Source organism: Falco peregrinus, chromosome 3 (assembly GCF_023634155.1).
Source record: "Falco peregrinus isolate bFalPer1 chromosome 3, bFalPer1.pri, whole genome shotgun sequence".
NCBI lineage: Eukaryota > Metazoa > Chordata > Aves > Falconiformes > Falconidae > Falco > Falco peregrinus.
In genome coordinates, this window is record NC_073723.1 from 17,208,361 (window position 1) to 17,233,211 (window position 24,851).

The 24,851-nt window shown below is 46.6% G+C and overlaps 1 long non-coding RNA gene across 8 annotated transcripts in view; it reads right to left on the reverse strand.

Annotated features, from left to right (window-relative positions):
* The window catches only part of LOC114013241 (uncharacterized), a 142,018-nt gene that overhangs the window by 96,136 nt on the left and 21,031 nt on the right, over positions 1-24,851 (reverse strand). For 7 of the 8 annotated variants that reach the window (XR_008746411.1, XR_008746415.1, XR_008746416.1 and 4 more), the window contains one exon: positions 8,358-8,700. The exons of the other annotated variant lie outside the window; for it this stretch is intronic. This is a non-coding gene — a long non-coding RNA (uncharacterized LOC114013241). The remainder of the gene's footprint in view (positions 1-8,357; positions 8,701-24,851) is intronic. 8 annotated transcript variants of the gene reach the window in all.

Consider the following 24,851-nt stretch of genomic DNA (forward strand, 5'->3'; position numbering starts at 1 on the left):
CTCCCAGAGGAACAGCAGAGGCATGAAGACACCACCCAAGCAAACACACTTCTCAGCATCTTCTAATGACAACCCAAGGCTGGTAATCCCCTTTGGTTTTAGGGTCTGACATAAATGTTCCTGTGTGAAGAACTGAGCAGAAGGTGCTTATTGACCTTAGATGGGTGAGAGGTTGGGATGCCTTTCCCTGACTCCAGCTACTTCAAACCCAGTACATGATTTGAACAGTCCCTTGGATGAGTGCACGTTGCTGAAGAACTCAAAACCCCCACTGCCAGCTGTCGCCGTGCTCATCCCATCAAGACAAACTACCAGCACTGCAGCAAGGTGGGACTCTGCAACATTGCTCTGTCCTGGGGTTCTCTGGGGGCTAATAGGATCTGTTCTCCCCTCCACAAGGTGTTTCAAGGCATCTCGCCCCATTAAAACAGAAAATGCAGTGTCGAGCAAGAGGATGAGTTTTGTCATCAGGTGGATCTCAAGGTCAGATTTCCATGCTGCCATCGTTAGGAGTCTTGGTATCCAGCGTGAAGGCCCCTGCATGAATGAAGAACACAACTGTGCAAATGGCCATGCCAGTGCCACGTGTGCCTACGAGACCGGCGCTCCTCCTCACACGTATTTTCTACCCAGGCATGCCTGTGCACACGCACACAGGACAGTGCCTGATCAAGCTTTGTGGGTATGCTCATAGGTACACGCACATGAATATGCACAAGTACACAGGCCCACTGCAAGCAAGCCATGCTTGCAGACAAGATTAAAGAGGAGACTACAACGTGGAGGCTGGAAATAATGACAAGCGCTTTCATCAGTAAAACCCCAATTACCCACCCTGAACACAGCCTCTCATCTCTACGGATAGTTATTACAGAGATGCCTTTATGGTGACCTGACTTCCAGAGAAAGGAGAGGAGCTGCCTTGCCTTTCCCATGTTTTATTTCTCCACGTCTTAGAGGAGAAACCTGTTATCGGAAGCACACACCTCTGCACGCACATCACCGTGGCTGGTGGCTCCACTGGGGCCAGCCGTAACTGGGAGGTTGAAGGCACAAGCCTGTGACCAAGAAGCCTTTGAAACTCCAGCTGGTCTCCTCCCAGCATCGCTTACACAATTAATGCCATCAGGTCGCCTTTACCAATGCTTCATGGAAGATAGACATAGATGCTTCACGGAAGAAAGCAAAATTCTACTGCACAGAAGAAGAGACACCCTTCTATTTTAATTCTCCCAGTCCTAAAAAAGAAAAAAAAAGAAAAAAGAAAAAAAGAGGAAACACACCCCCCCTCTTTCCCCTTTTACATAAATATTGGATCTGAGCGCTTTATGCTCGTAAGAAGTTAAAAATAGGAAATAATACCAAGTCTATGTGCTGCATCTTTTATCAAAGCCTTTTATGAACATCAAACCAGCTCCTCTGCGCTCTTTTATACCTTCCTGCTGTCACTCACAATTCATAAAAGGGGACTACAGAGATACAAAGGGTAAAGCACTCCCCAGTGCTGTCACAGGGAACCAGTGATAAAAAAAACCAGCTTTTCCTCAAAGCTCTGAAATCTACGAGCAAATTTATGATGTAATGTCACTTTTAGCACAAAAGATGAATAATAGATATTCAAAATATAATAATACTTTCACAAGTAAACAATGCTTTGCAGTGTCAAAGACTTTCAGCGATGCTGTCAAGCCTTTGCAATCACCGCAACACCACCGGGAAGCAAACACTGCCAGAATAAACACGTTTAACCAAAAGGCAGGGTCTCCCTGGCCAAACTCCATCTGCATTCTCTAGAGACACAAATCTAGAGCCCCTGTATAAAAAAGGGAGATATGGAGATTAACAAGATGAACCAGAAACTCTTCACACATAAACTTGAGTTTGACCCTGCCGTCTTTCTGAGACCTGTGATAAATCCAAACCTCCTCTCCATCTGTACAGTGAGCAGGCTTACGCTCACCTATATTCCAGAGATAGGAGCATTAATTAACTGCAACATTAAAGAAAACACATTTGAAAGATGGGAGCTGCTAGAATATTCATGACTCTTACCCAACCTGTTTATATAACTGGATATGGAGCAAATCCCCCATGCAAGCCATAGAGCACCATTTAGCCATTCAGCATCTTTTCCACAGAATGCAAATTCCACAACTTGCAGTCACCATTATTTTTTTTCCTGCCTTGCACATAAGAGTTAGGAATTTGAAGGGAGGAAGTGATAAACCTATGATAAAAATAAATTCCAGTGAACTTTCAGCATTATCCTAACCAAAAAAGAATTTCCTCCTTAGTCATCCACAGGCAGGCAGGGTAAGCCAGCTCCCTCATGAATTACAGAAAAGCGAAGGAAAAAAAAAAGTGCTTATCTGGAAGATTACTTCTCTTCCTAGTACCTCAGTATTTAATTTTTAAGTAGGCCAAAGGTCAAACGAAAACCACCTGATGCTGATGTAAATGCAGCTCTGGATAACACTGCACATGGACACCAGCAGGAAGAGCTGCTCCTTGCAGAAATGAAAACTGAGCGATGGTGCCAGCATCGGGGAGGGTGATGGCATTTCAGCATCCATATGTCACAAGGATGCTGTCAGCTGGCCGGAGGGCACATCCATGCTGTGGAGGTGGCCAAGCTGAAAGGTGGCAAAAGCCCCCCTAGTCTGTAGGAAGCTGGGGCAGTGTGGGGGTCCCAGCATTGCTCAGCACCCCCAGTGAATGCCCCCAGCGCTCCCCTTTGACCAGGCAACCTGGGGTGTTGAGCCTAGGCTGTAGTCAGACCTCTCACCTGGACGGTGGGCAGGGATCCACCTTCCTGAAGCACCAGGGCTGGGGTGTACCTGTACCTCACCCCTCAACTTGTCTATAGGCTCTTTGTTGCACAGAAGATAACAAGGAGGTGGCACAACGATCATTTCCTGCAAAGGCAGAGCCAGCAAAAACATCAGATCCTCAAAACATTGCCAGGGAAAAACCAGGAGGATGGGTGCAAGATTTGCTTCCAGCTCAAGAAACATTCTCAGAATAAAAAATTCCCCAAAACAGTATTTTCTGCTTCTGAACCGGGCTCCACAACACAAGACCAGAATATCGCCCTTGGTGCTGGGCTGGCCCCATGGCAGCTGCTCCTGCCTAGCAGTTTTTGTGTGCTGCCCAAAATCAGCAACCAGACCAACTTGGAGATGATTAAAACTTAATTACAAACTTCAGATCATGTCCTGTTCACAGCTTTGGGACGGTGCAAATCCTGCCACCTTCACCACCAGCCCCTCCAAGGGCCTCTCGCAGCCTTGGGATGCCAGCCAGCTTTGGAGGCTTTACATTTTCGTGGCATGAGACAAATTTCACTACGAGTTCCTCAGTATTAATCCACATAATACTGTTCACCAGATGGGAGCCCAAGAAAACAGCCTGTTGACACCTTCAGCCCTGCAGAGCTCCGCAAAGCAATGCAAAGGATCCGGGAGCCGAGCAGATACTCTCGCTTTAGCAATGATAAGTCTTGTGATAGTTCACTGCTGCTTTGCAACCTGAAGCAGCACGGTAAGTCAGCAGATAATTAAGTATTTCCTGTGCACAGCAAGCCGCAGATGCAGGCGCTCATGGAAAAACCAAAGATCACACATTAAGAAAGATCTTTAGTCTGAAAGTAATGACTATGATGCCTTAGTCAATATAAAGCATCGAGCAACATTTCAAAGCGACAGAGGACCATTCGACACATATTAGCAGGATTATTCTAGACCTTTAAAAATATGTATTTATTTACTTACAGAAATAGATAGAAACATGGCCCTGTGGATACCCAATTAGATGCCCTGCGATGAGGGCACGAAGTTTGGGCACAAATGGCACACACCAAGATTCTGTTAGTGAGCACCCCAAACGGGGGACAGACCCGAAGGAGTGAAAATACATACTACAAAAGGGGTTAAAGGTTTTAGCATAACCTAAGGACTGCACGCCACAATTAATTTGCTTTGCTTGGGTTGGCTCTCGCTGCTGCCTGGTGAGCAAAAGCCAAAATCCTCCAACCCATGGTCCTGGGGTCAACAGCAGCAGGATAAGCACAGGTCCATCAGCATCCCTCACCCATGGCACACTCTCCTCCAACCCCCGTCCCAAGTTAGGACTGGGAAAGAAAGATGCAAGCAAAATTTCAGTGTCAGTGGCTTCAGCATTTTCCCCAAGCAGGCAAAAAAGCAAATCCAAAGATTCAGGTGTAAATATTTTAAAAGCCACAAACACACTTCTGGCAGCCAAGAGAAGAATCTTTGAAGGCACTTACTTGCATCTGCTGCCCCCAGCCCTTGCAAATCCAGCCTGCTGAAATGTGTAAGGTAGGTTGCCCACAAACTGAAAGCTGAAACTAGTTTCAGCCCCAATTCCAGAGCATTGGTAGTAATTTTAGAAGCAGGAAACCATCAAGCAAGAGATAGCACCTGTAGATTAAACCCTCTTCCTTTGCCAGGCTTCGATACATTCAACTCACGAAACTATAAAGTAAGACTCCCTAAAAAAAAACTTCACTGTCAAATTATTTTATAGCTTTGAGGTTATTTTTTTCCCTCTTAAACCAATAAATATTTGAAACTCCTTTATTTTCTGCCAGCTGGGGAGAGACTTGAAAACTTCAGCAAACCTGCAATTTCAGTGCTTGTCTGTGCTGGGCACTAAAAAATTCCTCTCGAGTGAGAGTGAGAGGCGTTAGTCATGACAAGAACATCCCTGCAATGTGCCAGGGCTGCTTTTCACTGTCATCCAACCATCATTAATGCCGAGTTAGCCCATCCATGATTTTTACAATCAGTTATGTGCTTTTGAAGCACACACCCAAATAATTACCCTCACAAACGGCCAAACTGAAGCTTTTTGCATTTTTTTTTGATTAGTAACATGCACTTGCCCAGAGACCTACCCCCTACAGGGCATTCTGACCCAATGTTCTGCACCCTGATTGAAAAGTTATTTTACCAGCAAGTATTTTAAATGCTGATGGAGTTCATCTATTAACTAGTACCCAGAGATGCACCTGGCAGCCCCCAGCTCAGATGCTCACATTGACCAAGGGGGAAAACCCTTAAACTACGCTCCCTTTGAAGCTGCCCCACGTCTGTGCAGGATGAGACCGGCTCTGAACAAGACTGGAGGTGATTTTTCTTCCCTGTAAAAGACAGCTGTAGATTTGCAACCGAAACATCATTCTTTGCCAAGCTCTAACTCTCAGGTCACCCCCGGGCACCGGCAGCCTCTCAGGTGCCTGTGAGCCCTTGGGTGACTCCCTTTGTGAGGGGCGATGCAGAATGCAAGGTTTGGGGGGGCACATCTACCATGGCCTTCCTCCTTGCTCGCTGTCAGCTCAGACCGACGCAATGCAGAGGACAAGCACCGCTGGGGTGGCTCTAGGTTACCCAGGCAATGCCAAGCAGGCATCTCCAGAAGTACCAAAGCCACTGCACCGCTGGAGCAGAGCAACTGATACCCGTTTTCTGGGGTGACCTTGAGCACTGCTTGTACTCCAGAACTGTAGCCAATGCCTCTTCTTATCCTCAAGATCCATGAAGAAACCTGCGTGCGGGCGGTGATTACACCTCTTCTGGCTCTCTAAGCAAGAGGAAACCCGAAGGACTCCCTTCGCATCAAATTACAGATATGCTCTTCCTAAAAGATTGAGCAACAAGGGCTAGGAGACCAATAAACACATTTTGCACATATGCTCCAAGTCTTCTGGAGGTGTTCAAAGCTCTAATTAGGTTCTTCTTTGCCTGCAAGGAGGAAAGCCCAAGCTCCTAGTTACGTGCATACAGATAAAGCTCATTCAACCACCACGCACTGCTGACAAAGGACCTTTCACATCTTACAGGAACAACTGGAGAGCTGGTTTGCAACGTCTTTATCAAACAGCTGACAGCAAATATAAAAGAACTTCAGATATCAATGGTGTTTGCTGTAATTGAGATTAAAAGCTCACACTGCCAGTGATCCTTCTTTCTTAGGTGCCTTAGAAGCTGTTAGGAGCTAGTTAATAAAACACCAGGACTTCTGGCAATGGGAAAGGTGTGCTCTGTCTTCCTGAGAGAGAAAAATGGGCTGAACAATTTTCCTGATCCACCCACACAGCGGGGCTTGCCCACCCACGAAAGTTAATTCAGGTTAAGGAAGGAAAATTCTCATCTCCAAATGAGGGACTGAGACCCAAGCCAAAGACATGCTAAATCCTGGATTTTTAGTAATTTCTTAATTTGGTACTCTGGATCAGGAGACTCTGAGCCAAGGCCTCACCAGGGCTGCTCTACGGTGGTACCCACTGGTCTGCTCACCCACGGCCGGACCCTGCACAGTCCAGCCATGTCTCCCCTCTGGCTCCACCAGCAGAAGACCCAGCAAGGGCTGGGAGGAGAGTGGCATCCTGAAAGGCCCAAGCTATCCAGCCAAGAGCATCCGAGTGGACGATCCCAGCTCTACTGCCTAACAGGCAGCGGCGTATCAAACCTAAATTGCAAACCAGCATTTTGCAGCAAATCTCAATGAGAGCAGAGTTTGGCTTGGTAAGCCCAGGTGAATCTCAGCAGTGTTTATCTGGGCTTATTATATCATTTCTGTGTGCTGAAGGACAAAAAGCTAGGGCAGAAGAAAAAAAAACAAATACCACCATACAAAAAGTTATCACCTCTCACACGTGGACCCACGCAAGCAAATAGAATTATTTGGTGACTTTACCAGAGGTACAGATGAGTCACTGGAGAAGTCAGCTGCAAATATAGATTTCCTAACCACCCTTCTCTCTCGGACATCAGAGAAAGCCTTCAGACATACAAAAGAGGCATCATGCAGAAGAAATACAATCATTTTCCAGCATATTTTCTACATCACTTGAGCCAGACTGCAACATGCTGAGTGAGCAAAGCAGGAGCACAGTACAGCAGGGGGAAGTCAAATGCTGAATGTCCTGATCCCAGCGGATGCTTCTGCAGCAGAGCACAAAGCCCCAGCAAGCAACGCTGGGGGTCTCCATCCTCAGCGAGGAGTGGGATCTTGCAGACGCTGCTGTGCTGAGCCTCCAGGCGGTCCTCCTGGAGAAGGTCCTGTCTTGCACATGACCTGTGCAGCATGCACAGGTGTTGACCAGTGACCATCCCCACCAACGTGGCGTGGCGCAAAGCTGCTTTTCACCTACCATGCCCAAATCCCTGTGGTTAATTCTAGCCTCTCTTACAGGCACGCCAGCACTTGAGTTCCCTGCTAGTTAAAGTGAAGAACCTTTTTATCCTCAATCTTTGTCTACCATCTCCATTTGGCCTACGGGTTGCAGTCAAATTCAAGAGCAAGGCAACCGATTTTGTTTCACCACACACACGCTCTACCCCCCACCCCCCACCCCATTTCCTTCCTTTAATCTGATGCAAAATTGCGCTTATGAAGCAAGAGCACGAAACTTTTAATGCCTCACAAATGCTGATGGGAATGCAGAATAAATGTATAGCAAAGCATTTTCAGCCCCTTCCCTTCAGCGCCTCCTGTATAGTAAAAGTAAGTTAAGCTAGATTCAAAGAGCTAACTTGTTCTCGACCCTGCAGAAGGAGCAATCTGTTCGCCAGCACACGTGAGCAGATTCAACCCAAACCAGCACAACTGCCAAAAAGGATGATTTTCACAGCAAATTGATACACACAGAGACCAACACAATGATCCAGTTCTGGTATTAGAGAAAACGAGGGGAGAAAGTTTGTCACCTTCACAAAAATATGTAACTCATTGTAAATGACTACAAAAATGCAAATTTCATTGCTACCATTACAGCTATTGAGTTATCCATGCCTATATTGAAGAGGAACAGTTTTGATTTTAAAATCAAAACCATCTCCTTTTATAGGGAGTAAACGGTCCTCAAAAATAAAGTTCCTCAGCAGAAATACTGTTAAATTCAGAAGAGGAAAAATGGATTAAGCACTCGTGTCATCTCCTTTGAAACCAGCCGACAAGCCCGATAAGCTGACCCACAGGCGGCCGGTGCCAGCTGCGGGTTACAAACACAATGGGCAGCTGCCCGAGAGTGTGAGGTGATCCAGGAGGAGGAATAAGGAAGGACCAGCAGATACGAACACCTCCATCCCCCTCCTCAGGTGCAAGGCTTAGGTCAGGCATCAAAACCTTCAGGAGGAGCTGACCCCACCGCTCCACACAAACCTACATGGCAAGCTGGGTCTGCGTCCTAACGAGGCACAGCCCCCTGCACAGCATGGCACCAAGGACTTTGGAAGGTCTTACCTTTAGCAGAAGCTAGTAAAGAAACAAAATGATGGAACTCCTAAAGATCAGGAAAGCAAACTGGCTAGTGAGTGAGGCAAAAATCTGCATACCTGCAGGACATGAGTGCTGTCGTGCTGGAAAAGCTCTGGGAGAAAAAAACCCATCCTTCTGCTGGGTAAAGCAATGGCTCCATCTTGAGAAAATGCCAAGGGGAGGTATTCCAGTAAGTGACCGGTTTGCTATAATCCTCAGGACAGAGGTGACCCAGGAAAACACAGGGTAAAAAGACAGTAGGAACTTCCAGATGCTTCTATCCACAGCCAACATTTTCCAGAGGGTTTTGGGGGTCCATACATCCCATGATCCTAAAAATCCCTGGGAACTACCAAAGGATCACGCTGCCGGGCTCCTCCAAACGCTACTCCTGACTGGCGGGAAGCATGGGGCTGGGACCTTCAAAGAGAGGAAAGGGACAGGCCGTTACATGACAGCTCTCAGCACGTTGGACAAGGCTTATTCCCATGCAAACTCAAAGTAAGGAGTTTTTAAGGTTTGGGTTTTTTCTTTGTTTGTTGGATTTTTTTTCAGTTTGCATGGTTTATTTAAGTGAATGTCACACTGAGCACAGGCACACCATGGGGCCACCTCCAGAACCCTCACAAGTGCCAGGTGATGTGAAAGGAGGAGAACAAGCCAGCAACTGAAAAAAAGTTGTCACCTAACTAATCCTTCCAAAATCCATTTTTTTTTTTTTTTTTTTTTTTGGTCAGAGGAAAGGAGACAGTTTTCCTCCCCTCTCTTTTTTTTCCACCCCTTCTAAACCTGATGAGATATTTTCTCCACCAGGGAAGAGAAGGACAGAAAGGGCTGTAAGGCAGCAGGTCAGTAGGACCACCTGCCTTCCCAATTTCAGGGGAAAATACCCATCCACCATCAGAAGCATCACATCGTCAGGAGTCCACACCAAAGTCCGGCACAATCCATCAGCGGGATCCTACCTCCAGCACCTCAGAAACTCGCAGCTCCTACATACAACAGCTCTCCCTGACCTCCTACCAGGCAGAGACACACTTCCCACTCCTACGTTCAAAGAAAATAAACACATCCCAAAGTAGCTCAAAATACCCAGGAAATTAGTCATATAGATTCTAGTATTTGATGTATATAAATACCATCATAATGGAGAGTGTGTGTTAGTTATTGGGGGTTTTTTGTTTAATCTGATCTTACTAATTGTGCTGGGAATAGAGCTGCTGGGATTTTTGTTTGTTATTTTAAGATAAGAAAACTGTCACACAAACACAGGTGATTGCCAGGCCCAGAAATAATGCCTAACAAGCACTGAAGGGAAAATCAAATAACTCTTTGCCTGACATTGCTTTCTAGTTCATCTGTAATAAAAACAGCAGAGAGCAGCTGAGAGCCAAAAGTTGGGAATTTTTTTTCGCTTTGTTTTAGCTGCAGCAGCACAGGAAGGTGGTATCATCGTGCAATGTAACCAAGCAGAGGAGCGATGAAAGTGCAAGCAAATAGATCAAATAGCACAGGGTTAAATAAAAGGTGTGATAATCATTTGTTTTGCTAATTGTGTCAATAAATCCTATCTATCCTCAAACAGGAGAAACGTCATCAGATATTTAAAAGGAAAAAAAACACCAAGTGACTGTACAAAACCCCATCATTTTTCCCCAGATGCCCTCTCTTTAAAGGGTTGATCGGGAGAACCACGTGTTTATTTTAAATAAAATTCCACTGGCTTTGATCATATTTAAATCACCTCCAATACAAAGTCTGCTTTGAATCAAAACTTCCTCCCCTCTAGGGAAAACGACAAAAATTGCCTTCTCTGCAGTAAAGATGCAGCCTTACCACAACCCAAGCTAACCTGGCTTGCGATGCCACCAACGGGACTGGATGACATGGTTACTCATGAAAATCCAGTGTCTTTGCAATGTGTTTGGGTTGTTAACTAGAAAACCCAGCACGCCAGTCGTACAGGGCAACTGGAAGTCTGCAGACAGGCTCACAGATGAAGCTGCAGTTGAAGTCTGCTAATTCATGGAAAAAAAAATCTGAATTACTTTGCCCTTGCTTCTAAGGTTTTTTTTCCAGTGATGGGGAGAGCTAGGAAATGTAATATTCCCTAACCTCCCCCCTCCTTAAATGAACTGAAGCTGGAGAAGGTCTGACCCAAACCTCTAAGCTGATGAAAACATTTTGGAAAAGGACTCAAGTCCCCCCAAAATAACTCCCATCCCACCAATTACACAGCGAACCTCAGCCACTTTGATGACTGTATGACACTCAAAGCACCTGCAAAACCTGTTTCTCTACTGCAAGAGCACCTGCCTAAAATCCTTGAGCTAACGATTTTCTCTATAAGCCAACTACCTGTAAAATATGAGCACGCAAACAGAGATAAATCTCTGTCACCAGAGAAATGAGGCTTGCCCCATAGATCCAGCCTCTTGACGTGCTGTGCCCGGAGCAGCAGCAGGGCTTTTTGTCCCAGCTCCACCACGGATGTGTCAATATGTACTTTGCTCACTTCTCCTGGGAGACGAGCCCAACGGTTCTCACTGTCCAATGAGCAAAACCATAATTTTCTTGTTTTCTTCCTTTTACTGCTCCCCCCACTTTGCATATACCACACCACTCACATCACTCCCATCAGCTGCCTTCAAGCCCAGCTGGGTGGCAGCAGGACCCAAGGGCTATGGAAGAGCATCTTGCCCACATCATGTTATTACATAAACGTATGGGCTTTTCTAGTCAGGTTATAAGGGCTGGGACAACTGATAAACCAATGTCAGGTGATTAATGTTCATTTTAAGCATCTTTCTTCATGGCACAGAAGATCCTCAGCACCTTTGACCCCTGGACATAAGGAGAAGACACTGTCTCAGTGCTTCCCTGTTTGGGATGAAGTTCAAACTCTCATACCCAGGACAGAAGCCTGAAAAGTCAACTTTCCAGTTTCTTGGACTCTACCCTCAGAATGTGCCAGGTTGTTAAGGCTAAGCACTCTGCCTGCTACGATGATCTTACCTCCATGTTCAGCTGACTGCACTCCAGGCTCTCAGCTGCCTTCTGCTTCCCCTTCCAAATGGGAGGGGGTGTCTTCCTTGCAGTTTGCCTATGACTATTGCCTAACACCAACACTTCAGATCTTGCCCTAAATAATGTACTGAAGGTCATGCAGTAGGTTGGCAGCAAAGCCCTGAAAAACATTCAGATTTTGCAAGTCATGGGCCAGCACTTGAAAAACACATTCACCCTCCCCATCCCTTGATGAGGAATAACTCCATTACTCATACACAACAAGGGTTCAATCAGCCACACGAAGAAAACATGATGTGCTGAGCACATGTCCAGCTCTGAGCAAATGAGGCATGAGCCTCAACCCGGAGAGCAGCCCTCTGAGCCCACGGCTCCTCTCCAAGGGCAGCAGGAACAAGTCAACATGAGCTGAAGAAAACCAGCAGCAAGCAAAGCATGCCCTGCTACAGAGAGCCCCCGAATGATTAATAACCACATGAAAAAAGTTAAGAGACTCATTAATAATTAGTTAAGAAATACAGGGGGCAAGAGAGAAAAATAAGGAGTTCCACCTGCTAAATTCTGACCATTAAAGAGTCCCAAGTGCAATGGCTCATTTTAAAAAACAAAGAGTGTTTTCTGTGCCTGTGTTTTTTGTTTTGAGGACAGGGCTGTTTTTTCCACTTCAGCATGTTCATTACAGCCCAGCCATGTGAGTTAAGTGCAGTAAGGGACCTGTTAAACCTCATGATCTGCTATAGTAAGATCCAGCAGTGACTTTATTATGGGCAAGAATGCAACTGGGGTCGTTCGCCACCACTGCTCCATCCACCCACCAGGCACTGCAGGCAGCATGCACTCAGTTTGCTGACCTGACACCAAAATCCCCTCCTAAATACAAGGTGAACATCCCAAAATGGTTTCACTACATCCCCATGCAGAAAAACTTTTCCAGGTGCAGAGATCGCTTATCAAATTCAATGCTACCCAGCAGAAGAAGACCAAAAAAAAAAAGAAAAGAAAAAAACAGGTCATTTTAAGCAAACGTGGTTGCAGGTGTATCTGCTGAAAGGCAGCAGTTCACTATTAGAGGGTATCTCAGCACGGGGGAATGGTTTTCTCCTGGTTTGCTGAGCCAAGGCAGGCTCAGCACCAGCACCTGCGGAAGGAAGAGGGCAAAATCAAACCCAGACTGTCCCCTGCAATGACATCCAGCTGGTGAATCAGCACAAGTCCTCTCCAAAACCTCCGCTTGGCTGTTACCTCCCCGTTCTCAGGCATCTAACTTCTAAAGAGCTACAGACTGAACCTGGCATAGCAGGAGAGTGGCAGATCAGGGGGGTTGAGGTCAACAGGACTTCTGTTTTGTATCAGTGAGGAAACATGAACTTGTTTACTTTATGGAGTCATGGAAGGACACCGGTAACAGTCTCTCCTACCATACGTCTATAATATTTACACCTTTATAACACGAGAAATAAACAAAACCCTAAACAGTCCTGCCCACCCCACCACCAACCACCACCCACTTGAGAAAAAGACAAAAAAAAAAAAAAAAAAGAAAAAAAAAAGGCTGCTCCTTTTCCTCCTCACTCAGCAACAGCAATTTCATGGAGTAACCTGACTGCTTTTGAGGGCTTCACAAGCTTGGCCAGCAGCCACATCCCAGGCAGTCTCTAGAGCTAGGGCTTTTGCTCCTCGATCAAAGCAACTATGGCTGGGACATGACTAATGAGGGGAGGGCACTTCACAGATGTTCCGCTGTGACCAGGAGAAGACACATGCACACCCAATTAGCAGTGAAAATCAGGAAGACTATTACAGTTTGCTCATTAACCCCTGGAGTTGGTAAACTTGCATCAGAATCTGATGTACTCTTTGTAATACAACCCACTGTTTGTACTACAGAGTATTTTAGGAAAACATGGTGGAGGCAAGAACCATTTATCATGTCCCACCCTACCATTTTTCATCCTTAAAGCCAGTTCCTTCCTGCGAACTCCAACCGAAAGATGTTTGAAGGAGAAAGACAAGCACAGAACAATTGCCCGGCAGATTGGGCTCTCCAACCTACACTCCACTCAAAGACAAGTCATTTGATAACCCAACGTGCAACATAAAAAATGCTTCCAAGAACTGCTGACTCTTGTAATAGTTCCACAAGAAAGTCCACCTTTTTAAATGTAAGCCTAGATATGCCATTGAAGGTACCATCACTTCTCCCTCCCCTCACATCCATCCAGAACTCTTCACCCACACTCGGTATGGATCTGCCAACCAACCTGAACCAACACCCAAGAGATCAAGGAGCTGTATTTTTACAGCTCAAGTTCTCATACAAAATGCAGGTCATGAGTATGCTGTTTTGCCTTCACAAGATGATTCCAAATGAGGATCACAAGCAGGAATGCTATTATTCAAAACACTGCTGCGATGCCTTACAAAGAAGGTACCTGTTCTTCTAACCCTTTTTGTTTTGAAGACAAAAAGCAAAAGTTTAAGCAAGTGCCCCACAATCTGATATTTTAAGCACCTAATGTCACCTTGGACCATTTTCCATGTAAGATTTAGTAACTTTATGCCCCATCCCTGGCAGTGTTCAAGGCCAGGCTGGATGAGGCTTTTAGCAACCTGGTCTAGTGGAAGGTGTCCCTGCCCATGGCAGGGGCCTGGAACTAGATGATCTTTAAGGTCCCTTCCAACCCAAATTATTCTGTGATCTACACCAGCTGACACAGTTATACTAAGAGAAAACAAAATTTTAAATGTCCCCTAATGAGTGGGAGGAGACACTGTCCTAATAAATGGAAGACCGTTACATAGAAAAGACCAAAGGAACAAACTGTAAAGTAAATATTAACTAGCCTTTTTATAGTATTCAAGACAGGAATGTTCTCCAACTTACTAGGCCATAGTACCAAGAAAAATAATTTCATTTCACGCTATTGAAATCACCTCTAACATGGGGAAGAGCACTCCATACATCTTCCTCTTCACAAGATGCCTCACAATGAATTAAGGAGTATCAATCTCAAAAGATACTGAGTTGCCTCACCTGGAAAAATTGAAAGGTCACAGAAAAATCAAGTTATCGAGAATGACCATTTCAGCCCTGAAACGTTTCCAGCACAGACAACAGCTACTCTCCCTCTGACATGCGATCAGGCGCCTTGGGTAGGAGGAACATCCACCTGACTGCTCAGTGATGCTGCAAGAGTGTGGGTCACTCAATAACGAGCTGACTCATTTAAAAAAGCCCAGCCTTTTGGTTTTTTTCTTCTTTCATTTCAGAACTTCTGTGCAAGACTCCAGCACAAACTGCCCCTGTCTTGCAGTTGTAACTTTAGGTGGGTGCAGGTGACACCACGGAGCCATAACCCTTATGCTCTCCCTCCAGCTGCCCGTTCCCCCGAACAGCAGCATGAGGCAGGGTGGGGTACCCATGGCGGATCCCAGACCCCAAACCCCAAACATTGCCAGCATGGGATGCACACCAGGGAAAATCCGACTTGCAGATCCAATGTGGACGGATGTAAAGCAAGGGACAGCACTTCGTGCCTCCATCTCTCCCAGGACTGTGGATTCTGGCTTCAAAGCTGTTTCACAGTCATGCTGGCCCCCAGACTAAGACTGCAGAGGTAAGCTGTGCCCCTTCAAGTGCAGGAGAAACGGATTTTTGTTTTGCCTGCTTTTCTTAAAAGACTCTTTATTTAAATCAATAATCTCTACTCATCAGCTCCAACTACCAAAATAAAAGTCAAGATCTGTGCATCAAAATGAAAGGCAGGTTCCTGTAGCTGGGTGGAGGAATGGCCCTTCCCGACAGTTTTGTTTCAATCAGCCCTGGGAGGACCAAAATCACCACCCCATCACGGTACCTGGCCATGCTGCAAGAGCAATGGCAGTTCCTTCAGCTCCCTCTTCAGCAGATATTTCACACTTATTGGGGGCTCTCCTGTCCCTGTAAACCGGCCAGGAAGGACATAGAGATGGGTCACCACCCTGCTACAGGGAGAGCCACACTGGCCCACGCTACACCTATCTCATCTTCCCTGCTTCATACGGGCTTTGAGAGACGCAGGAGGGCACACAGGTTGTGCAGGATGGAGGCAGTGGAAAAGGCCATAAAAGGGCGCCTCACACAACTCATTCCATCACATTTCGTTTTAGGAAGAGTGAGTCTGCACATGTTTTTTGCAACACCCCTCTGAAAACCCACCAGGGAGCCGCCGCTGGTGGAGCAGGGGCAAGGACTGCAATACTCTGTGGTATGTTAGTACTTATCCTCCAGGACTCCAGCGTATACAGCCTCACGCTTCACCTCCACCTTTTTCCTGCTCTTCCAACTCATTTTGGTCTTACATGCGTACAGGGGAAAGCACATCTTACAACAACCATGCTTGGAGGGCTGGTCTATATCTCAAGCCAGCTCCCAACTAGTTACGGACCCTTTCACCAGTCAGAAGTGTGAAGAAGTGTCTCATCCCACCAAGAGCACCACAGACCTGATGGACAGACTCATCACAGAGAGGATGCTTCACACAGCTGAACAAGCAGAATGAACAGCAGTGACAAAAGCACTTCCCTCACACCACCTCTGGGGTTATCCTTGGGCTTTTGCTGGCCCACCCTTCCTTTCGGAGCATTTGTTCAAGCATAATGGGGCAAAAGCACTATTTTCCTCACTGCAAGGCAAACCTCCAGAAGTCTTTGCGGGTACAGATCTGTGAGCGAAGGCCCTCTGGCAACACCCCAGGCTGCAGGAGGCATGAAAGCCACGAGCTCTCTGCTGCTAAACTTGCTGCTGGGGAGGGTTCAGCTCTGTCTTATGGCATTAAAGTCTCCCATGACCTACACTGCTAAAAAAACGAGTTACCTGATGGGTGTGAAATCACCAGGTTTGTATTTTTCTTGGTAATCCCACAACATCAGAACCAGGAGATGCCCACAGCAGATACAGATCATTGCTACCTGGTCACCAACACACAGGGATAACACAGCAGTGGCTCTCCTCTCCATTAAAAGGAATTACAAGCATTCATGTTTATAATGTTTTATGAAGCACAACTTCTTCTGTTTGAGATCAAATGTAATAAATAAATAAAAAAGTCCACTTAATAGTTCAAGCTATTGAACCATTTAAATCTCTGCCTCTACACCTGCAGCAGCAATCTCCACAGGACAAGGGGACAAGGCTGCCCACGTTCAATAGCTGGACCGAAATGTTGCACGGCCTTTTACAAATGCAGAAGACAGACAGCTGGGAACCCATGAGAGTCCTCCACGAATTCTGAAAAACCCTTGGTGACACCACACTTGCTACAAGCGTGCAGGAGGCAACCACTAGCCATGACAAAGACCTGACTGGGAGATTAGAGATGATAAAGGGTTCAGCCAAACAAAAAAGCCGGTTTTGCATGAACACTGCTAGGGGAGAGCCCTCCCAACCTGCTAACTTCTCTTCAAAAAAAAAAAAACAAACAAAAAAAAACAAAAAAAAAAATACCCACAAACAAAAGGCACTTGTAACATCTTGTGGGGATGCAACCACTTTGGAGTTTCACATATACCCAGTGAAGCTCGTAACAAGGGCACATGAACCATGCAGTGATTACGCCAGAGAGAAGTTCCAGATAAGCCTGACTGGAAGCCTAATTAGCACAGTTCTTTTTTTTTAATTCTTTGAATTCCTTACAAAACAGACATTTGGTATTTGCCCATTCTCCAGAAACTGGTGCTCAGCCAGGTTTCCATCCCACTGTTCACACCCAAGTGGGTATCACTCACCTCCCATGCTGCCGGTGGGCTCAAACACGAGCCTTTCTTTCCTCAGGTCCCATATGCAGGCATGTGGCAGCAAGGAAACCATTAGCTCTCCCACTGGCACATGTCTAGCCACAAAGACCTGCAAGAGTTCTCCCAGGTATGAGATGGAGAAGCTCCTCCATCTCCAAAGCTGCTCAGCTACATACAGATGTGCAGCCCCGTGTCAGGCTCCCTTGCTGGGCACCGCTGCGAGATTCTGGCAAACTTGGCTGCAAACTCAGTTCTTGCCTTGGCCAAAATGAACCACAGCTTCCCACGCCCGGTTCGGTCACTGTGAACCATCCTGCCTTCCCCAGAGCAGGGCTCAGTCTGAACCTTGTGGTCACTTTTTGCTATGGTTTATTTATGATTTTTAGTCTACAGCATTAGTCACTAGCTTACAATAAAAGGAGAAAAAAAATCACTAAGCCAGCTACAAAAAATAATCCTCCTGCTAGTTACATTTTTGGTTCTTTATCTTAGACCTATTCTTTAAGCCTTCAGGATCTAGGCTGTCACCGTGAAGGCTAAAACCATGCTTTATAGTCAAACAAATGCTGAAATTCTCACAAGACTACACCATTCCAGGAACAAAGGAGTTATGCTAAAATTATAAAAGCGGCTCAGAGAGATTAATTAGCCGCTATTAAAACAAAACAGAAGACACTAGCCCCTTACTTTTCAAAGATAAATTAACCAATTCAAGGCATGTCCTTTGCAGCTGACATTTGCTTTCATCAATCCACCACCACCACCATTCCTGAAATCCCTCTATTACACTGAATTTGCAGTTTTCCCTGTGAAACCATCCATACTGCCACTGCTTCAACTTCAAGAACGTTGAGATGTGCCAGCCACCAGCGTTAGGATGGTGGGGTTGGTCCTCTAAAGGCACCAGTGGGAAAAAAAACTCGTAAGACCTCAGTGCTGGCAAACTTTGATCACTGCAGCATTGGACTAATGAAGCTCCAATGCCCCACAAACACCAAATTGATGTGATGGCCCAACAAGGCCAACATGAGACATTTCTGAGCCCACTGCTCCTCTCCACACTCCTCTGGACCAGCTTAACTCACCAACCCAAAGGAAACCATGCACTGCTTTTGCTGGGAGGGTTTTCTGCAGGCAAAGCAACCAGCCCAGAGCTAGTCCAGCAGCAGCAAAGGGGTATGGGCCAAGAAGGAAAAAGGCATTTTTTAATGTGTGCAAATCACCCCTTGCACGGCTGATGCGTTTCAAGCTTGGTATTCGCCTCCTTTTAAAGCTGAATTCTCGGTGGCTGCCGCCTCCTCCGATAACCGGAGAGGAGCCCAGTGCTAATGACTTTCCTTCTGCACTGTCACACTTGGCTTGAGGTCCAAGCATCCCCGCAGAGCCCAGGAGAAGCCCCACGTGCTCTGGGGCTGGCACACAGCTTCACAAAGGCAACTGAGGTGAAGATTTCAAAACATCTCTGGGAATAGCAACGCAGAGACTTTTTGGCAGATCAGGCTCTCTCTTCCTGTTACTTTTTATAAAGCTCCCACTTATGAAGGGCACATGTTCAATATTCTGCAAATAATAACAGAAAGTTTCAGCCATTAAACCAAAGGCCATGGAATAATTTGACTCGTTTCAGCTGGCAAACCCAAATAAATGCCTGCCTCGCTGTTACAGGCAGCTTCACTGTGCAGCTCAGTGAAGTCAACAGGCACGAGCTCAGGACCTTCTTGAGGTGAAAGAAAATATTATTATTAGGAAAGATTTCATAACAGCACAGGATTAGGCTTCATCCAAATATAGATGTTGCATTGGTTTAACTAAATCCAGCATGGAAAAGTTTTATTTATTGCATCATACAGTTACATTATGAAGTTACAGCCCTGGATTCATTTTTCTGCTGATATCCCAGAGCAGCAAATCCCTCTTCTGCTGATGCAAAGATTCCCATCAAGGACTGGGCTTCACCTCTACTTCCCATGTCCCATGCACTTCTGAAAGGGTCTTTTGCTCACTGTCTCGTACCTGCAGAGCACTTCCTACCACACAGCAGTTTTAATCCTCCTCACCAAAATCAGTTCAGTCCTGTGAAATCTCCGTTACTGTCACTCTGCTTTCACCTACATCACCTCCATCCTTTGTGAAGATTACTGCAGCCACATCAAGAGGAAAAAAACAGAAAGGTAAGAAACAAGGCCCCAGAAAACACGTCTGGGAGCTGTTTGCTCCTCATCCCTGGAGCTGCCTCCCACCAACCCTGCAACATGCACGAATTGGGCAGCAGTCAGGCTCCAGCTCAGCTGGGTGGATGGATGACCTCCCCAGGCTGGCATCCCAATCGTTTTCTGGTCTGAATGTGTCCACAATGCCAGCTGACCTTCCTGCCACCCAAAGGGGAGATTTTTTTTTTATTCTTTATTCCAAGACTGATAATGTATTGCACCTCTTCTTACTCATTTACTGCTACTAGTATTTTTATTTTAGTCATGTCCAGGCTCTTAAATGCTTAATGACCAAGCCTTCTGAAGAGCTTACATGCTGTGAGAAAAATAAGGAATAACAGGATTGTTTTATCACTATATTAGCATCTAAATGCATCAAAGGAATTCCTAGCCACATACCACTTGCTGTATGTGAATGCAGTTAAATACTGTATTTACATACAAGGCCAGCTCCCCCAGTCTCAGCAGAACCTACAGCCATAGAATCAGAGAATCATAGAATGGTTTGTGTTGGAAGGGACCTTTAAAAGCCATCTAGTCCAACCACCCAGCCATGAGCAGGGACATCTTCAACTCGATCCGGCTGCTCAGAGCCCTGTCCAGCCTGACCTTGAGTGTTTCCAGCCCAAAAGGTCCCTCTTCTTTTGCAGGGATGCCGCTGCCCTGGAAGGTGCGGGGCTGGCTCTGCCCACACATCCCATGGCCAGGCAGCACTGCCTGTGCCAAGACAGTGATGCAGGTGAGTACTCTTTGATTTGCTCCATGGGGAAAAGAAAAAAAAAAAAAAAGTAGGGTTGGATGAGGCCAGTTAAACATCAAAAAAGCTCTCTGGATACAGAGGGAAAATGCCTGGAGCCCGTACAGCACTGCTGTAGCACCGAACAACCACCACTTGCACAGCTCCCCCGCCCCAGGCTCAGCTAAAACCTCCACTTGGGCTTCTCGGAGGAGAAATGCCCACCAGCATGTCTACCAAACCCACTCCTAAAGTCAGGGATGTCTCTTATCTACTGTGCAAATACATTAACACCAAAAGCAGATCCATCTGTCACCACTGCCTGAAGCACCGAGCTGTACCTGACACAAAGCTGCTGCCTGGGCTCAGAGCTCTGCTTCTCTCCTTACCCAGAGCTGCTTGAGAAGAAGATCAGGCTTTCCTAAGCATCGACTTATGCTCGCCAGGAGGTAAATTCTCCCACTTCAGCCTCTCCATTAATTTCAATGGAGTCAGGATTTCTCTTTCACAGTCATGATCTGCTCCAGGGACACAGAACAGAAGAGGGAGAGGGGAACAGAAGATCTGTTTTCATGCAGATGCCCATCCTTTATCACACGGAGATTACTGCAGGTGATACAGTTCAGGTGGTCTTTCCTGAAGTGAAGCAATGTTAGCCCCAATCCCCATGTCCTCAGGGTTATTTGGCTGAAATATCTGAAATAACTTCCTTCTGGAGACTGCTCATCAAGACACCCTTTTCGCCAATCTCCTTCCCAGGCTGAACTCATTCCTCTCAGGGATGATGCTGGAGGTCAGTGGCCTTTCCAGGCTGCTTTCCTCATCTAAGACAGCAAACGCAAAGCTGATGAACTCAGTACATCATCAGACAGTGGGACATACTTGGTGAAGGAAGCTCCCTTGGTTAAAGAAAAAGAAAAGAAGGAGGGGAGCATTTAAACACATCAAGAATATCATAGTAAGTGGCATACTAACAACTGAACTTCATGATTCATGGCTAATAAACAGCAAAAAAAAAAAAGGTATTATAGGTGATTAAACTTAATCACCTTTTTTCTCAAGACAACAACACCTCCTGTGTTCCTCTAACCCATCCAAGTTCCTCCAACCCATCCAACGCTGCTAATTTGGGAGCTGGGCTACCAGAACAGACATTAGTTTGTGGCTAATGCAACCCAGCAAACCCAATGACACAGCACACACGGCCCCAACACTACCTTGTGATCCCAGAGCCGCCGGAGGTGGGTGGCAGCTGCAGCCTGATACAGCAAGGCTATAAAAAGCCAAGGACGCGGCCAGGAAAGCGGTGGCCAACTGGCATCGGCAGCATGCTGGCATCACCTTTCACCTACATCTGTCGAGCTGCTTTCCCAATAAAAAATTACCTTGGAAAAACAAGCCCCATTATGGCTGTCTGCTCCAACAGGTCCAAAGATCAGTTATGTCCTCATAGGACACAGCAAGCTAAGGGGCAAGGATCGGGGGATCCCATGCTCAAAGTCATCCTCTGACCAGTGGGATCAGAACTGTCTTTCCCAGGAAAAGGGAGCCTGCTCCCCTCCCCCACAGCTCCAGCCAGGGCTCAGCCCCCATCCATCCCTCGGCAGAGGCTGCCCCCATGCCATGGTGCAAGCAAAAGCCCCAGCAGCTTCAGGCACAGGACTAACGCTCCCGTCCCAAAAAGGGCCACCAGGGAACAGTGCAGCAAGACCACCACCAGCATGTCAAAACGCCCCGACAGCTTTTCCAGCTCCAACCCCGCCCTGGCTCTCCAGCCCAGCAGCAAAGCACAACAGGCTCAGGACCCAAGAGTCAGCAACAGAGATCTGGGAGAGTCACAGCAGGAAAACACATCAGAAATGCATCAGCCCCAGAGGAAGGTGCCAGAAGCTACCATCAAAAGGGTGTTTAGATCCAAATCTGAAGTTGGTTCCATCAAAACACTCTCACTGCCCCATGTGCTGAACCAGACTGTTCATGCCTAGTCATAACTTAGCTTTGATCTCCACATCCTCCCCAGTGCCCAGCTGGCTCCGGCTGGCGAGCCCACTTCAGCTCTGCCATCCAGCAGGATGGGCTTCTGAGCTATCAGAAGTGCTGGAGCCAGCCAGTGAGACATCAGAGAACCCAAGAAGAAGTTACGTTAGCTGTTTATTTGCCATGTTGTTGGTCTGCCTATCCGGGTTCACACCAATAGCAATTTTTGGTTTATTTATTCATTTTGCTATCTTCTTCATGTCCCTTTAAATGCCCCTTTAAAGTCACCCACATGCTGTCATTATATATACATCACCATACCAAAAAAATGTTACAAGAGTCTTGATTATACAAAAAGCACTAAAACTAGGTGTTTTCTTCCTGATGGGTAAACTGATAAATCAAAGAAAATGAGCCTCACACAATACAGCAACTGAGCTGCAAACATAAGACTGGCAGAAGAGCCATGACTCCTTAGGAACATGTTTTCAGGAAGAAAGTGGAAAGATCCTGGTAGACATTACCATTTTTTCCTACCTCAAAAGCAGCACAGATTAACAAAGCCAACAAAAATGACCTGGAAACCTATACTGGAGTGCCTTGGCCTTGATTTTAGTCTTGAAATAACCTGGCCCAAGCTCAAGAATCATTTTTAATGTTTATTTTTAGAATGCATTACCTTCAAAACTCCAGACGTGTCCTTTAAATAGTTCAACGCATTAGATGCCTTTTCCATTTTTTTCCATGAGGCTGAAAACACGACCTGTGAAGTCACAATTATCAAGAGGGACTTGTCCATCATCGCTATCTCGGTAAGCACTTTTCCAAGGAAACCAATGCTCGTTTCACAGCAGATGTGGGCTTTCCCACCACCTACCACCAGGAAATGCATCACGTCGATATCCAGACATGCCAAAGCCAGCCTGCTCTTTCCACAGCTACGCCGAAGTTCTGGCCTTGAGTTGACAAAGCCCAGTTTAGCTGGTAACTGCCATTCTCACTGCCAAAAGCCAAGTCTGGATTCACCCTCTCAGGGCTACATTTTCTCACAGCTGCCAACCTTGGTCCACCTGGCTACTTAAGCTGGATGCAAACAGCTTATTGCACGCAAGAGGTAAGTATCTGCATCAACCCTGAGCCCATTTTAACTCTGAGGAGGTCTGACCACTCTTGGCCAGGTTTGTGAACATGCACAGCTGCCACACGGTTCCCCATGCAGATTGCGTACCAGCACACACACCCCCAGTAAGGACCCAAAACCAAGGGGAATTGCTCATTTTCCCTGAACCGAAATAATTCCATTGGCAGAGAGCTGCATCAATGCACCCAAGCCGATACCAGGGCATCCCATCTTCCTGTCTTCTGAGTGTTCACAATAGTGTAAAGCCGTTGAAGACCAACATGGGGTTGGGAGGGATAGTGGGAGCCTGTTCTCTTCCAACCCTAAGGCAGGGTAACAAAGCGGTACAAATAGCCCCACTTGTGGGGCACCGGGCGGCGGGGGGGGGGGAGGAGATGAGAGATCTTGTGATCCTCAACTGCCTTAACATCATCACTTCCTGCCACCCCCCACTCTGTGCCCCCCAGAAAGGGATCTCTGTGAGATTGTCTTCTAAATCCAAGCCCTCAAGCGTACCCACCATGGACACCATGGAGCCAAAAGCCTGCTGTAGTTTATTGTCTATTAAGTGGTTCAATTGCACTAATGAACTCCTATTCATTAGGACAGCCTGAGGCACATCAGGCCATAATACCTAAAGATCACAGCTCTCCTTATCTAAAGGGACCAGGAATAACTCTGAAGAATGTGAACCCTCTGGAGACCATGTGATGAGCCCTCCAGTGAAAGGGGTAGTTTTTAAAGGAGTGACAAAGGAACCACCAGACAGGATCAAAACCAACCACTATTCTGCTCAGCATCCGGTCTCCAGCCTCAAATGTTTTGGAGAGCAGACCCATGCAGCTGGCACGCTCCGACTGGCACCCACTGCTGGCACTAACAAACGACTTGCTGTATTCTCCAGCTTAATTAAAACTGGTTTAAACTAATTTCTAAGCAGAAGCTTGTAGCAGATGAGGAGATGACACTGTTCCCCTTTTGCCACCCATAGCAAGCATGGCATCATCCAGGAAGCAAAGCAGACAGATGACAGATGACATCTACCATGGGGGCTGCATCACTGGGATACCACCTGCCACAACCCCTTGAGGTCCATTTAACCACAGGGTCACTGCTCAAGCCAACTATGTACTTCCACGCAGATACACAGGTATGTATTTTTTATCTCCGATAGCTTTCTTCCAGTGTTTTTTGCCCCATCAGACCTATTCTGAATTTTCCCAGGGTACAACTTCATGTCTGGCAGTAGAGGAGGGTGCTGACCACCAGGCCCAGGTGAGTAGAAGTGAGGACAGCTCAGGCATTTGCTGCCCACCACTGTTCACTTCTCTCCTCCTTCTACACAAGAGCACAGAGCACCACCAGCAACCCATCTTAGGGGACTTCAACATGCTGGGTTACAAGACATGACAGTACTTGAGCTGCTTCTTGTGATCGTCTCCATTCCTACTTGCCCCCCAAAAAAACTCCAGGACAGGTGATACAGGTCTGCATGCACATCAGCCACCCCAGCTGAGCCTCCTGCAAGTCAAAACCTTGTGTATTGTGTCACTGTGGTTATGTGGCATCCTGACCCCAATTCAGTAGGTCAGGTACAGGCTCTACAGCAGTGAGTGCCCGTGACCATCTTGTACCGACATCCTTTCATACAGGCAGAGCCACATGGTGTGCTGGGAAGCGGCTAGTGCCAGCAGGTTCTGCACTCTAGCAAACCAGGGTACCTCTG